This window comes from Staurois parvus, unplaced genomic scaffold (assembly GCF_062004578.1).
Source record: "Staurois parvus isolate SC_StPar_1 unplaced genomic scaffold, SC_StPar_1.0 ptg002790l, whole genome shotgun sequence".
Classification (NCBI taxonomy): Eukaryota; Metazoa; Chordata; class Amphibia; order Anura; family Ranidae; genus Staurois; species Staurois parvus.
In genome coordinates this window covers 3,087-18,458 of record NW_028320586.1, presented here as the reverse complement: position 1 = coordinate 18,458, position 15,372 = coordinate 3,087, and the positions used below count along the sequence as shown (strand labels likewise).

The following is a 15,372-nucleotide window of genomic DNA, read 5'->3' as shown; positions in this document are numbered from 1 at the left end:
ATACTGGGATGTATACTGGGATGGATGTGTATACTGGGATGGATGTATACGGGGATGGATGTATACTGGGATGTATACTGGGATGGATGTATACTGGGATGGATGTATACTGGGATGTATACGGGGATGGATGCCCTTTATACACATGATGACGTAGACAGTGTCATATAACGTATATACTTTATGTAAGGGGCAGGCAGTTGGAGGTCACGTGCTCTCCTTGGCTCCGGGCAGACACAACACACACACTGGCTCCGCCCCCCCTCCGCCCGGTCACCGTGACAACCGCCCCCAGCCCCATGAACTCTCCTGCGCGTGTGCACATGTAGCTGTGAGCGTCCCATCGTATCCCGGCAACCATACATCAACTTCCGGTGATCGCGGGAATAGCGGATCAGGTACCGGGGATCGGGGGGATCCTGGATGATGGGATGGAGCCGGTTGTGCGGCAGTATATCCTGTAGCAGTATATAGTGTGTGTGGTCATGGTGATCCTGTGGCTGCAGTATATAGTGCGTGTGGTCATGGTGATCCTGTGGCTGCAGTATACAGTGTGTGTGGTCGTGATCCTGTGGCTGCAGTATATGGTGTGTGTGGTCATGGTGATCCTGTGGCTGCAGTATACGGTGTGTGTGGTCATGGTGATCCTGTGGCTGCAGTATACAGTGCGTGTGGTCATGGTGATCCTGTGGCTGCAGTATATAGTGCGTGTGGTCATGGTGATCCTGTGGCTGCAGTATACAGTGTGTGTGGTCGTGATCCTGTGGCTGCAGTATATGGTGTGTGTGGTCATGGTGATCCTGTGGCTGCAGTATACGGTGTGTGTGGTCATGGTGATCCTGTGGCTGCAGTATACAGTGCGTGTGGTCATGGTGATCCTGTGGCTGCAGTATATAGTGCGTGTGGTCATGGTGATCCTGTGGCTGCAGTATATAGTGTGTGTGGTCATGGTGATCCTGTGGCTGCAGTATATAGTGCGTGTGGTCATGGTGATCCTGTGGCTGCAGTATACAGTGCGTGTGGTCATGGTGATCCTGTGGCTGCAGTATATAGTGCGTGTGGTCATGGTGATCCTGTGGCTGCAGTATATAGTGTGTGTGGTCATGGTGATCCTGTGGCTGCAGTATATAGTGCGTGTGGTCATGGTGATCCTGTGGTTGCAGTATATAGTGTGTGCGGTCATGGTGATCCTGTGGCTGCAGTATATAGTGTGTGTGGTCATGGTGATCCTGTGGCTGCAGTATATAGTGCGTGTGGTCATGGTGATCCTGTGGCTGCAGTATATAGTGCGTGTGGTCATGGTGATTCTGCGGCTGCAGTATATAGTGCGTGTGGTCATGGTGATCCTGTGGCTGCAGTATATAGTATGTGGTCATGGTGATCCTGTGGTTGCAGTATATAGTATGTGGTCATGGTGATCCTGTGGCTGCAGTATATAGTGCGTGTGGTCATGGTGATCCTGTGACTGCAGTGTGGTAAACCAATCATCTTCCAGGTTTTATTGTCCAGTCTTCATAGAACAAGGTGAAGATGGTGTGTGATTGGCTGCCATGTAGATCTTGCCTGGGGTCAGTAGGGGGCCCCATGAGATGCCCTTGGTACCTTTTTCATAGGCATTTTTGAGTTTGGTCAAGGACACAGGGGCCCCATGATCCCCTATTGCCCGGAGGCCCCATGAGTTGTCAGTCGGCCCCTGGTTAGGGGGTAAATCTTGTGGTGTCGGTACGCCCCGCCGTGCGCGGCTTCCTCTGTGCGGTGACAACTCATCACAGCGCTCTTTATCCCACATTGCGGTGATATACGTGTTACAGAAACGCACACAATCACCGCACCGTTCGTACCAGCGACACCCCCAACGCTCTGCGCCAATGCATGGCGGTGTCTCCCGCTGCGTTACAGTCAGTGTAAGTCCATGTGCGGAGATTAGACACGTTGATGTGCGTTGTTTATCATCAATGGACCGCCATGACACAGCACACTGCAGTACAGTACAGGGTCTCCATCCCCTCCCCCAACACACACATTTTATTGTCCAGTTTTCGGCACACTCATGAGAATGCACATTTTAGGTCTGAAGATTAACCCCTCGCCTACCGGACACTCCCCCCCCTTCCTCCCCCGGCCAATTTTCAGCTTTCAGCGCTGTCGCACTTGGAATGACAATTGCACGATCATGCAACACCGTACCCATATGACATTGTTATCATTTTTTGAGACAGAGCTTTTGGTGGTATTTACTCACCACTGGGGGGGGGGGGGGTGGTTATTTTTTGCTAAATAAACCAAAAATTGACAAAAATAATGAAAAATATATTTTTTTATTCATTTCTGTATAAAATTTCGCAAATTTTTCTTCTTCACTGATGAGACTGCACTGATGGGCACTAGTGAGACTGCACTGATGGGCACTAGTGAGACTGCACTGATGGGCACTAGTGAGACTGCACTGATGGGCACTAGTGAGGCTGCACTGATGGGCACTAGTGAGACTGCACTGATGGGCACTAGTGAGGCTCCACTGATGGGCACTAGTGAGGCTGCACTGATGGGCACTAGTGAGGCTGCACTGATGGGCACTAGTGAGACTGCACTGATGGGCACTAGTGAGGCTGCACTGATGAGGCTGCACTGATGGGCACTAGTGAGGCTGCACTGATGGGCACTAGTGAGACTGCACTGATGGGCACTAGTGAGGCTGCACTGATGGGCACTAGTGAGGCTGCACTGATGGGCACTAGTGAGGCTGCACTGATGGGCACTAGTGAGACTGCACTGATGGGCACTAGTGAGGCTGCACTGATGGGCACTAGTGAGGCTGCACTGATGGGCACTAGTGAGGCTGCACTGATGGGCACTAGTGAGACTGCACTGATGGGCACTAGTGAGGCTGCACTGATGGGCACTAGTGAGGCTGCACTGATGGGCACTACTGAGACTGCACTGAGGGGCACTACTGAGGCTGCACTGATGAGGCTGCACTGATGGGCACTAGGGAGGCTGCACTGATGGGCACTAGTGAGGCTGCACTGTTGGGCACTAGTGAGGCAGCATTGATGAGGCTGCACTGATGGGCACTGGCAGTGGAGGACACGAAATGGATGGGGGGGGGGGGTTGCAGGGGGGCTGTAGACTGGCAGTGGAGGATACGTAATGGATATGGGGGGGGGGGGTTGCAGGGGGACTGTAGACTGGCAGTGGAGGACACGTAATGGATATGGGAGGGGGGGTTGCAGGGGGACTGTAGACTGGCAGTGGAGGACACGTAATGGATATGGGGGGGGGGGGGGCTGTAGATTGGCAGTGGAGGACACGTAATGGATATGGGGGGGGGTCTGTAGACTGGCAGTGGAGGACACGTAATGGATATGGGGGGGGACTGTAGACTGGCAGTGGAGGACACGTAATGGATATGGGGGGGTTGCAGGGGGACTGTAGACTGGCAGTGGAGGACACGTAATGGATATGGGGGGGGGTTGCAGGGGGACTGTAGAATGGCAGTGGAGGACACGTAATGGATATGGGGGGGGTTGCAGGGGGACTGTAGACTGGCAATGGAGGACACGTAATGGATATGGGGGGGGTTGCAGGGGGACTGTAGACTGGCAGTGGAGGACACGAAATGGATGGGGGGGGGGTTGCAGGGGGGCTGTAGACTGGCAGTGGAGGACACGTAATGGATATGGGGGGGGGGGTTGCAGGGGGACTGTAGACTGGCAGTGGAGGACACGTAATGGATATGGGGGGGGGGTTGCAGGGGGACTGTAGACTGGCAGTGGAGGACACGTAATGGATATGGGGGGGGGTTGCAGGGGGACTGTAGACTGGCAGTGGAGGACACGTAATGGATATGGGGGGGGGGACTGTAGACTGGCAGTGGAGGACACGTAATGGATATGGGGGGGGCTGTAGATTGGCAGTGGAGGACACGTAATGGATATGGGGCGGGACTGTAGACTGGCAGTGGAGGACACGTAATGGATATGGCGGGGGTCTGTAGACTGGCAGTGGAGGACACGTAATGGATATGGGGGGGACTGTAGACTGGCAGTGGAGGACACGTAATGGATATGGGGGGGGACTGTAGACTGGCAGTGGAGGACACGTAATGGATATGGCGGGGGTCTGTAGACTGGCAGTGGAGGACACGTAATGGATATGGGGGGGACTGTAGACTGGCAGTGGAGGACACGTAATGGATATGGGGGGGACTGTAGACTGGCAGTGGAGGACACGTAATGGATATGGGGGGGGACTGTAGACTGGCAGTGGAGGACACGTAATGGATATCTTGCCTGGAGCACCGTGTGGTTTCGGCTGCTATGCACATGTATTTGGGATCTATACGTATTTTGTACAGACAGGTTCTCTTCTCTCCCGTATCGTTTAGGAATGACATTTGTTTCTTCATTCTGATTCAGGTGCAGTGACAGTCCAGAGAAGTCAGTGACACGAAACCAGGAGGTGTCACCATGCCGCACAGAGCCAAGCAGGTAATACCACCCCTCCCCCACCCCCCCGTTCTCTGTACACCACTGATATTCCTAGTGGACTGTACCATGCTCATGTCCTTCTATGGCTCAGCAGTGTGGTGTGGTTGCAGAACATCTCTCCCTGCCCTCTGACATTTCTGTCTCTGCAGAGTATCGCCCCCATCCAAGCTCAGAAGCCAACTGTCACCAAACAGATGAAGATTGTTTCCAGGCGGAGGGTAAGGACAGCAGAGCTTCAGCTATTGTGATATTCTGATATACAAGTGAGGGGTGCTGAGGACCAAAGTGTGCGATAGTGCAGTCCAGAGTATGGAGAGTGTAGTGCAGCGCAGTGCTAAAAGAAGAGCTTAGTACATAGCACACAGTGGGATGTAGAAGGTATGGTGCAGCACAGTGCTGATAGAAGAGCTTCGTACATAACACATAGTGGGATGTAGAGGGTATGGTGCAGCACAGTGCTGATAGAAGAGCTTCGTACATAACACATAGTGGGATGTAGAGGGTATGGTGTAGCACAATGCTGATAGAAGAGCTTCGTACATAACACATAGTGGAATGTAGAGGGTATGGTGCAGCACAGTGCTGATAGAAGAGCTTCGTACATAACACATAGGAGGATGTAGAGGGTATGGTGTAGCACAGTGCTGATAGAAGAGCTTCGTACATAACACATAGGAGGATGTAGAGGGTATGGTGTAGCACAATGCTGATAGAAGAGCTTCGTACATAACACATAGGAGGATGTAGAGGGTATGGTGTAGCACAATGCTGATAGAAGAGCTTCGTACATAACACATAGTGGGATGTAGAGGGTATGGTGCAGCACAGTGCTTATAGAAGAGCTTCGTACATAACACATAGGAGGATGTAGAGGGTATGGTGTAGCACAGTGCTTATAGAAGAGCTTAGTACATAACACATAGGAGGATGTAGAGGGTATGGTGCAGCACAGTGCTGATAGAAGAGCTTAGTACATGGTACTTAGTGGGATGTAGAGGGTATAGCACAATGCTTCTAGTGGAGCTTAGAGTGTATAATTCAGCACAGTGCTGCTAGAGGAGCTTAGTACATATTGGGAAGTAGAGGGTATTGTGCAGCGCAGTGCTTATATAAGAGCTTAGTACATAACACATAGCAGAATGTAGAGGGTGTTGGATAGCACAGTGCTTATAGAAGAGCTTAGTACATAACACATAGCAGAATGTAGAGGGTGTTGGATAGCACAGTGCTTATAGAAGAGCTTAGTACATAACACATAGCAGGATGTAGAGGGTGGTGGGTAGTACAAGTTTTATAGAAAAGTGTAGTTCATGGTACATAGTGGGATGTAGAGGGTAAACCACACTTCAGCACAGTGCTTCTCGAAGAGCTTAGAGTGTATTGTTCAGCACAGGGCTGCTATAAGGGCTTAGTACATGGCACATAGTGAAATGTAGAGGGTATAGTGCGGCACAGTGCTGCTAGAAAGCTTAGTACATCTACAGCACAGTCAAATGCTTGGTAAAGCCAAGCACTATGAGGTATATAATGTACAGCGCAGTGTATGAAGCGAAACACTATAGAGTATAGAGGGCTCTACTGCTGAGGGAGGAGTCTATTGTTGCTGGAAGGGCTCTACTGCTGAGGGAGGAGTCTATTGTTGCTGGGAGGGCTCTACTGCTGAGGGAGGAGTCTATTGTTGCTGGAAGGGCTCTACTGCTGAGGGAGGAGTTTATTGTTGCTGGGAGGGCTCTACTGCTGAGGGAGGAGTCTATTGTTGCTGGAAGGGCTCTACTGCTGAGGAAGGAGTCTATTGTTGCTGGGAGGGCTCTACTGCTGAGGGAGGGGTCTATTGTTGCTGGGTGGGCTCTACTGCTGAGGGAGGGGTCTATTGTTGCTGGGAGGGCTCTATTGCTGAGGTAGGAGTCTATTGTTGCTGGGAGGGCTCTACTGCTGAGGGAGGGGTCTATTGTTGCTGGGAGGGCTCTACTGCTGAGGGAGGAGTATATTGTTGCTGGGAGGGCTCTACTGCTGAGGGAGGGGTCTATTGTTGCTGGGAGGGCTCTACTGCTGAGGGAGGGGTCTATTGTTTCTGGGAGGGCTCTACTGCTGAGGAAGGAGTCTATTGTTGCTGGGAGGGCTCTACTGCTGAGGAAGGAGTCTATTGTTGCTGGGAGGGCTCTACTTCTCAGGGAGGGGTCTATTGTTGCTGGGAGGGCTCTATTGCTGAGGGAGGAGTCTATTGTTGCTGGGAGGGCTCTACTGCTGAGGGAGGGGTCTATTGTTGCTGGGAGGGCTCTACTGCTGAGGGAGGAGTCTATTGTTGCTGGGAGGGCTCTACTGCTAAGGGAGGGGTCTATTGTTGCTGGCTGCTGGAGGATCTATTAATGCTGGCTGCTGGGTGATCTGTTGTTGCTGGTGGGTGTCTATTCTTCCTGGGGTAGATCTGTTGTTGCTAGAGGAATCTTTCGTTGCAAGGGGGTCTATTGTTGCTGGGGTGGGCTATTATTGCAGGTTGCAGGGGATCTATTTTACTGTTTTTCTTGTTATCACTAAAAAACTCCATACAGATTGCTCAGCATCAAAAAATGATACTTGGTTCTGTTTTCTCTAAAACAGGCGGTACCGGGAGGTGGGAAGGGGGTGGAACCAAGGAGCAGTGCTCATAGGTAGGTGGATGGAGGGGACAAGGGGTGACTTGGAAGCGGAGAGTACCGGCACCTATTCTCTGAGCCCTGGGAATACACAATGTAGAGCCCCGTGTGTGCAGCCATCATGTGCTGTGTATTATTGTACATTTCTATAGCGCAGACCTAGTCCGTAGCACTGTACTGTCATGGAATCTGTGGATCTGGTCAAAACGCAGTGTGATCGCTGCGCTTCCCATTCTCTGTCACTGATGACCTTCTGTGTTTGGTAGGATGAAGATGACTCCACAGATATGGGGGATGGAGCCGATGAATGGATGCAGGCCAAGACCCTGGTGAAACCTCTGGACCAGCTGGAGCTCAGCGAGGCTGTGAGTATAGCTGCTAGCCCTGCATGTGATCATGGCTAGCAGCTCCAGATGATGATGATGATGAATATGGGTAACTGGAGGACCTACATGCATTTGTATATGAGATTATCTAGATCATCAACCATTGCAGGGACACCCTGAACTATATCGATAGAACTGACTGTAATGCAGGCTATAGACGTGTCGAACATCGGCCGATTTTTCAAAACAAAAAACGAAAAATCATTCATTCGACTGGCCGACGTTACCAGCAACGTTAAAAAAATCAGCTGATTTTCGACCCATCTATGGCCGGCATTAGACAGAGACAGGGGAGCCCACCGTACAATGTGACAGCAATACAAATACATTATGCTTTTAGTCGGATACATTTGTAGCAACCGCAAGACTTTTGATATAAAATATAATAGTGGACTTTAGAATAAAGAATGGAGCCGCCGTCCAGTGACACCTGTACATTCCATAGAGCAGTCACAGGGCAGTCTTTTTCTTCTTCTTCCTCCTTCTTCCTTCTTCTTCCTTGATCTTCTTCTTCTTCCTTCTTCTTCCTTGATTTTCTTCTTCTTCCTCCTTCTTCATCCTTGATCTTCTTCTTCCTCCTTCTTCCTTCTTCTTCCTTGATCTTCTTCTTCCTCCTTCTTCCTTCTTCTTCCTTGATCTTCTTCTTCCTCCTTCTTCCTTCTTCTTCCTTGATCTTCCTCTTCCTCCTTCTTCCTTGATCTTCTTCTTCCTCCTTCTTCCTTCTTCCTTCTTCTTCCTTGATCTTCTTCTTCCTCCTTCTTCCTTCTTCCTTCTTCTTCCTTGATTTTCTTCTTCTTCCTCCTTCATCCTTGATCTTCTTCTTCCTCCTTCTTCTTCCTTGATCTTCTTCTTCCTCCTTCTTCCTTCTTCTTCCTTGATCTTCTTCTTCCTCCTTCTTCCTTCTTCTTCCTTGATCTTCCTCTTCCTCCTTCTTCCTTGATCTTCTTCTTCCTCCTTCTTCCTTCTTCTTCCTTGATCTTCTTCTTCCTCCTTCTTCCTTCTTCCTTCTTCTTCCTTGATCTTCTTCTTCCTCCTTCTTCCTTCTTCTTCCTTGATCTTCTTCTTCCTCCTTCTTCCTTCTTCTTCCTTGATCTTCTTCTTCCTCCTTCTTCCTTCTTCTTCCTTGATCATCTTCTTCCTCCTTCTTCCTTCTTCTTCCTTGATCATCTTCTTCCTCCTTCTTCTTCCTTGATCTTCTTCTTCCTCCTTCTTCCTTCTTCTTCCTTGATCTTCTTCTTCCTCCTTCTTCCTTCCTCTTCCTTGATCTTCTTCTTCCTCCTTCTTCCTTCTTCTTCCTTGATCTTCTTCTTCCTCCTTCTTCTTCTTCTTCCTCCTTCTTCCTTCTTCTTCCTTGATCTTCTTCTTCCTCCTTCTTCCTTCTTCTTGCTTGATCTTCTTCTTCCTTCTTCTTCCTTGATCTTCTTCTTCCTCCTTCTTCCTTCTTCTTCCTTGATCTTCTTCTTCCTCCTCCTTCCTCTTCTTTCTTCTTCCTTGATCTTCTTCTTCCTCCTTCTTCCTCTTCCTTCTTCTTCCTTGATCTTCTTCTTCCTTCTTCTTCCTTCTTCCTTCTTCTTCCTTGATCTTCTTCTTCCTCCTTCTTCCTTCTTCTTCCTTGATCTTCTTCTTCCTCCCTCTTCCTTCTTCTTCCTTGATCTTCTTCTTCCTCCTTCTTCCTTGATCTTCTTCTTCCTCCTTCTTCCTTCTTCTTCCTTGATCATCTTCTTCCTCCTTCTTCCTTCTTCTTCCTTGATCTTCTGCTTCCTCCTTCTTCCTTCTTCTTCCTTGATCTTCTGCTTCCTCCTTCTTCCTTCTTCTTCCTTGATCTTCTTCTTCCTCCTTCTTCCTTCTTCTTCCTTGATCTTCTTCTTCCTCCTTCTTCCTTCTTCTTCCTTGATCTTCTTCTTCCTCCTTCTTCCTTGATCTTCTTCTTCCTCCTTCTTCCTCCTTCTTCCTTGATCTTCTTCTTCCTCCTTCTTCTTCCTTGATCATCTTCTTCCTCCTTCTTCCTTCTTCTTCCTTGATCTTCTTCTTCCTCCTTCTTCCTTCTTCTTCCTGATCTTCTTCTTCCTCCTTCTTCCTTCTTCTTGCTTGATCTTCTTCTTCCTCCTTCTTCCTTCTTCTTCCTTGATCTTCCTCTTCCTCCTTCTTCCTTCTTCCTTCTTCCTTGATCTTCTTTTTCCTCCTTCTTCCTTCTTCTTCCTTGATCTTCTTCTTCCTCCCTCTTCCTTCTTCCTTCTTCTTCCTTGATCTTCTGCTTCCTCCCTCTTCCTTCTTCCTTCTTCTTCCTTGATCTTCTTCTTCCTTCTTCTTCCTTCTTCTTCCTTGATCTTCTTCTTCCTCCTTCTTCCTTCTTCTTCCTTGATCTTCTTCTTCCTTCTTCTTCCTTCTTCTTCCTTGATCTTCTTCTTCCTCCTTCTTCCTTCTTCTTCCTTGATCTTCTTCTTCCTTGATCTTCTTCTTCCTCCTTCTTCCTTGATCTTCTTCTTCCTCCTTCTTCCTTCTTCTTCCTTGATCATCTTCTTCCTCCTTCTTCCTTCTTCTTCCTTGATCTTCTTCTTCCTCCTTCCTTCTTCTTCCTTGATCTTCTTCTTCCTCCTTCTTCCTTGATCTTCCTCCTTCTTCCTTCTTCTTCCTTGATCTTCTTCTTCCTCCTCCTTCCTCTTCCTTCTTCTTCCTTGATCTTCTTCTTCCTCCTCCTTCCTCTTCCTTCTTCTTCCTTGATCTTCTTCTTCCTCCTTCTTCCTCTTCCTTCTTCTTCCTTGATCTTCTTCTTCCTTCTTCTTCCTTCTTCTTCCTTGATCTTCTTCTTCCTCCTTCTTCCTTCTTCTTCCTTGATCTTCTTCTTCCTCCCTCTTCCTTCTTCCTTCTTCTTCCTTGATCTTCTTCTTCCTCCTTCTTCCTTCTTCTTCCTTGATCTTCTTCTTCCTCCTTCTTCCTGCTTCTTCCTTGATCTTCTTCTTCCTCCTTCTTCCTTCTTCTTCCTTGATCTTCTTCTTCCTCCTTCTTCCTTGATCTTCTTCTTCCTCCTTCTTCCTTCTTCTTCCTTGATCATCTTCTTCCTCCTTCTTCCTTCTTCTTCCTTGATCTTCTTCTTCCTCCTTCTTCCTTCTTGCTTGATCTTCTTCTTCCTCCTCCTTCCTTCTTCTTTCTTCCTCCTTCCTCTTCCTTCTTCTTCCTTGATCTTCTTCTTCCTCCTCCTTCCTCTTCCTTCTTCTTCCTTGATCTTCTTCTTCCTCCTTCTTCCTCTTCCTTCTTCTTCCTTGATCTTCTTCTTCCTTCTTCTTCCTTCTTCTTCCTTGATCTTCTTCTTCCTCCTTCTTCTTCCTTGATCATCTTCTTCCTCCTTCTTCCTTCTTCTTCCTTGATCTTCTTCTTCCTCCTTCTTCCTTCTTCTTCCTTGATCTTCTTCTTCCTCCTTCTTCCTTCTTCTTCCTTGATCTTCTCTTCCTCCTTCTTCTTCCTTGATCTTCTTCTTCCTCCTTCTTCTTCCTTGATCTTCTTCTTCCTCCTTCTTCCTTGATCATCTTCTTCCTCCTTCTTCCTTCTTCTTCCTTGATCTTCTTCTTCCTCCTTCTTCCTTCTTCTTCCTTGATCTTCTTCTTCCTCCTTCTTCCTTCTTCTTGCTTGATCTTCTTCTTCCTCCTCCTTCCTTCTTCTTTCTTCCTCCTTCTTCCTTCTTCTTCCTTGATCTTCTTCCTTCTTCCTTCTTCCTTCTTCTTCCTTGATCTTCCTCCTTCTTCCTCTTCCTTCTTCTTCCTTGATCTTCTTCTTCCTTCTTCTTCCTTCTTCTTCCTTGATCTTCTTCTTCCTTCTTCTTCCTTCTTCTTCCTTGATCTTCTTCTTCCTCCTTCTCCCGTCTTCTTCCTTGATCTTCTTCTTCCTACTTCTTCCTTCTTCTTCCTTGATCTTCTTCTTCCTCCTTCTCCCGTCTTCTTCCTTGATCTCCTTCTTCCTCCCTCTTCCTTCTTCCTTCTTCTTCCTTGATCTTCTTCTTCCTCCTTCTTCCTTCTTCTTCCTTGATCTTCTTCTTCCTCCTTCTTCCTTCTTCTTCCTTCTTCTTCCTTGATCATCTTCTTCCTCCTTCTTCCTTCTTCTTCCTTGATCTTCTTCTTCCTCCTTCTTCCTCCTTCTTCTTCCTTGATCTTCTACTTCCTCCTTCTTCCTCCTTCTTCTTCCTTGATCTTCTTCTTCCTCCTTCTTCCTTCTTCTTCCTTGATCTTCTTCTTCCTCCTTCTTCCTTCTTCTTCCTTGATCTTCTTCTTCCTCCTTCTTCCTTCTTCTTGCTTGATCTTCTTCTTCTCCTTCTTCCTTCTTCTTCCTTGATCTTCTTCTTCCTCCTCCTTCCTCTTCCTTCTTCTTCCTTGATCTTCTTCTTCCTCCTTCTTCCTCTTCCTTCTTCTTCCTTGATCTTCTTCTTCCTTCTTCTTCCTTCTACTTCCTTGATTTCCTTCTTCCTCCCTCTTCCTTCTTCCTTCTTCTTCCCTTGATCTTCTTCTTCCTCCTTCTTCCTTCTTCCTTCTTCTTCCTTGATCTTCTTCTTCCTCCTTCTTCCTTCTTCTTCCTTGATCTTCTTCTTCTACTTCTTCCTTCTTCTTCCTCTTCTTCTTCCTTCTTCTTCTTCCTTATTCCTCTTCTTCCTTCTTCTTCCTCCTTATTCCTCTTCTTCCTTCTTCTTCCTTCTTCTCCTTCTTCTTCTTCTTCCTTCGTCTTCTTCCTTCTTCTTCTACTTCCTTCGTCTTCTACTTCCTTCGTCTTCTTCTTCTTTCTTCTTCTTCTTCTTCTTCTTCTTCCTTCGTCTTCTTCTTATTTTCTTCTTTTTCTTCCTTCTTCTTCTTCCTCCTCCTTCTTCTTCTTCTCCTTCCTACTTCCTCCTTCTTCTTCTTCCTCCTTCTTCCTCCTCCTTCTTCCTCCTTCTTCTTCCTCCTTCTTCTTCCTCCTTCCTCCTCCTTCTTCCTGCTTCTTCTTCCTCCTTCTTCTTCTTCTTCTTCTTCCTCTTCCTTCTTCTTCTACCTCTTCTTCCTCCTTCTTATTCTTCCTTCTTCCTTCTTCTTCGTTCTTCCTTCTTCCTAGATCTTCTTCTTCCTCCTTCTTCCTTCTTCCTTCTTCTTCCTTGATCTTCTTCTTCCTCCTTCTTCCTTGATCTTCTTCTTCCTCCTTCTTCCTTCTTCTTCCTTGATCTTCTTCTTCCTTCTTCTTCCTAGATCTTCTTCTTCCTCCTTCTTCCTTCTTCCTTCTTCTTCCTTGATCTTCTTCTTCCTCCTTCTTCCTTGATCTTCTTCTTCCTCCTTCTTCCTTCTTCTTCCTTGATCTTCTTCTTCTTCTTTCTTCTTCCTTGATCTTCTTCTTCCTCCTCCTTCCTTCTTCTTCCTTGATCTTCTTCTTCCTTCTGCTTCCTTGATCTTCTTCTTCCTCATTCTTCCTTCTTCTTCCTTCTTCCTCCTTCTTCTTCTTCCTCCTCCTTCTTCTTCTTCTTCCTTCTTCTTCCTCCTCCTTCTTCTTCTTCTTCCTTCTTCTTCCTCCTCCTTCTTCTTCTTCCTCCCTCCTTCTTCTTCTTCCTCCTCCTTCTTCCTCTTCTTCCTCTTCTTCCTTCTTCTCCTTCCTCTTCCTCCTTCTTCCTCCTTCCTTCTTCTTCTTCTTCTTCTTCTTCCTCCTTCTTCCTCCTTCCTTCTTCTTCTTCTTCCTCCTTCTTCCTCCTTCCTTCTTCCTCCTTCTTCTTCCTCCTTCTTCTTCCTCCTTCTTCTTCCTCCTTCTTCTTCCTCCTTCTTCTTCTTCCTCTTCCTTCTTCCTTCTTCCTTCTTCCTTCTTCTTTCTTCTTCTTCTTCTCCTTCTTCCTCTTCCTCTTCTTCCTTCTTCCTTCTTTCTTCCTTCTTCTGCTTCCTTCTTCTGCTTCCTTCTTCTTCTTCCTTCTCCTTCTTCTTCCTTCCTCCTTCTTCTTCCTTCCTCTTCATCCTTCTTCCTCCTTCCTTCTTCTTCTTCCTCCTTCTTCTTCCTCCTCCTTCCTCCTTCTTCCTCCTCCTTCTTCCTCCTACTTCCTCCTCCTTCCTCCTTCTTCCTCCTCCTTCCTCCTTCTTCTTCCTCCTCCTCCTCCTTCTTCCTCCTTCTTCTTCTTCCTCCTTCTTCCTCCTTCTTCTTCTTCCTCCTTCTTCCTCCTTCCTCTTCCTCCTCCTTCTTCCTCCCTCTTCTTCCTGCCTCTTCTTCCTGCTTCTTCTTCCTCCTTCCTTCTTCTTCTTCCTCCTTCTTCTTCTTCCTCCTTCTTATTCTTCCTTCTTCTTCCTTCTTCTTCCTACTTCCTTCTTCTTCCTTGATCTTCTTCTTCCTCCTTCTTCCTTCTTCTTCCTTGATCTTCTTCTTCCTCCTTCTTCTTCCTTGAACTTCTTCTTCCTCCTTCTTCCTTCTTCTTCCTTGATGTTTTTCTTCCTCCTCCTTCCTTCTTCCTTCTTTTTCCTTGATCTTCTTCTTCCTTCTTCTTCCTTGATCTTCTTCTTCCTTCTTCTTCCTTCTTCTTCCTTGATCTTTCTCTTCCTCCTTCTTCCTTCTTCTTCCTTGATCTTCTTCTTCCTCCCTCTTCCTTCTTCCTTCTTCTTCCTTGATCTTCTTCTTCCTCCTTCTTCCTTCTTCTTCCTTGATCTTCTTCTTCCTCCTTCTTCCTTCTTCTTTTTCCTTGATCTTCTTCTTCCTCCCTCTTCCTTCTTCCTCTTCTTCCTTGATCTTCTTCTTCCTCCTTCTTCCTTGATCTTCTTCTTCCTCCTTCTTCTTCCTTGGTCTTCTTCTTCCTCCTTCTTCTTCCTTATTCCTCTTCTTCCTTCTTCTTCCTCCTTATTCCTCTTCTTCCTTCTTCTTCCTTCTTCTCCTTCTTCTTCTTCCTTCGTCTTCTTCTTCCTTCGTCTTCTTCTTCCTTCTTCTTCTTTTTCTTCCTTCTTCTTCTTCCTCCTTCTTCTTCTTCTTCTTCTTCTTCTCCTTCCTACTTCCTCCTCCTTCTTCCTCCTCCTCCTTCTTCCTCCTCCTCCTTCTTCTTCTTCCTCCTTCTTCCTCCTTCTTCTTCCTCCTCCTTCTTCCTCCTTCTTCTTCCTCCTTCTTCTTCCTCCTTCTTCCTGCTTCTTCTTCCTCCTTCTTCTTCTTCTTCTTCCTCTTCTTCCTCCTTATTCTTCCTTCTTCCTTCTTCTTCGTTCTTCCTTCTTCTTCCTTGATTTTCTTCTTCCTCCTTCTTCCTTCTTCTTCCTTGATCTTCTTCTTCCTCCTTCTTCCTTGATCTTCTTCTTCCTCCTTCTTCCTTCTTCTTCCTTGATCTTCTTCTTCCTCCTTCTTCCTTCTTCTTCCTTGATCTTCTTCTTCCTCCTCCTTCCTTCTTCTTCCTTGATCTTCTTCTTCCTTCTGCTTCCTTGATCTTCTTCTTCCTCATTCTTCCTTCTTCTTCCTTCTTCTTCCTCCTTCTTCTTCCTTCTTCCTTCTTCTTCCTCCTTCTTCTTCTTCCTCCTCCTTCTTCTTCTTCCTCCTTCTTCTTCTTCTTCCTCCTCCTTCTTCTTCTTCTTCCTCCTCCTTCTTCCTCTTCTTCCTCTTCTTCCTTCTTCTTCCTTCCTCTTCCTCCTTCTTCCTTCTTCTTCTTCCTCCTTCTTCCTCCTTCCTTCTTCTTCTTCTTCTTCTTCTTCTTCCTCCTTCTTCTTCCTCCTTCTTCTTCCTCCTTCTTCTTCCTCCTTCTTCTTCTTCCTCCTCCTTCTTCTTCCTCCTCCTTCTTCTTCCTCCTTCTTCTTCCTCCTCCTTCTTCCTTCTTCTTCTTCCTCTTCCTCTTCCTCTTCCTTCTTCTTTCTTCTTCTTCTTCCTATTCTTCCTCTTCCTCTTCTTCCTTCTTCCTTCTTTCTTCCTTCT

The 15,372-nt window shown here is 47.1% G+C and overlaps 1 long non-coding RNA gene across 1 annotated transcript; it reads left to right on the top strand.

Moving 5' to 3' along the window:
• Positions 1-299: 299 nt before the first annotated feature.
• LOC149429124 (uncharacterized) lies at positions 300-7,489 on the top strand. The gene is made up of 4 exons (XR_016310604.1): positions 300-398; positions 4,419-4,490; positions 4,640-4,708; positions 7,390-7,489. It is a non-coding gene; the product is annotated as an uncharacterized LOC149429124 (long non-coding RNA).
• Positions 7,490-15,372: the final 7,883 nt, after the last annotated feature.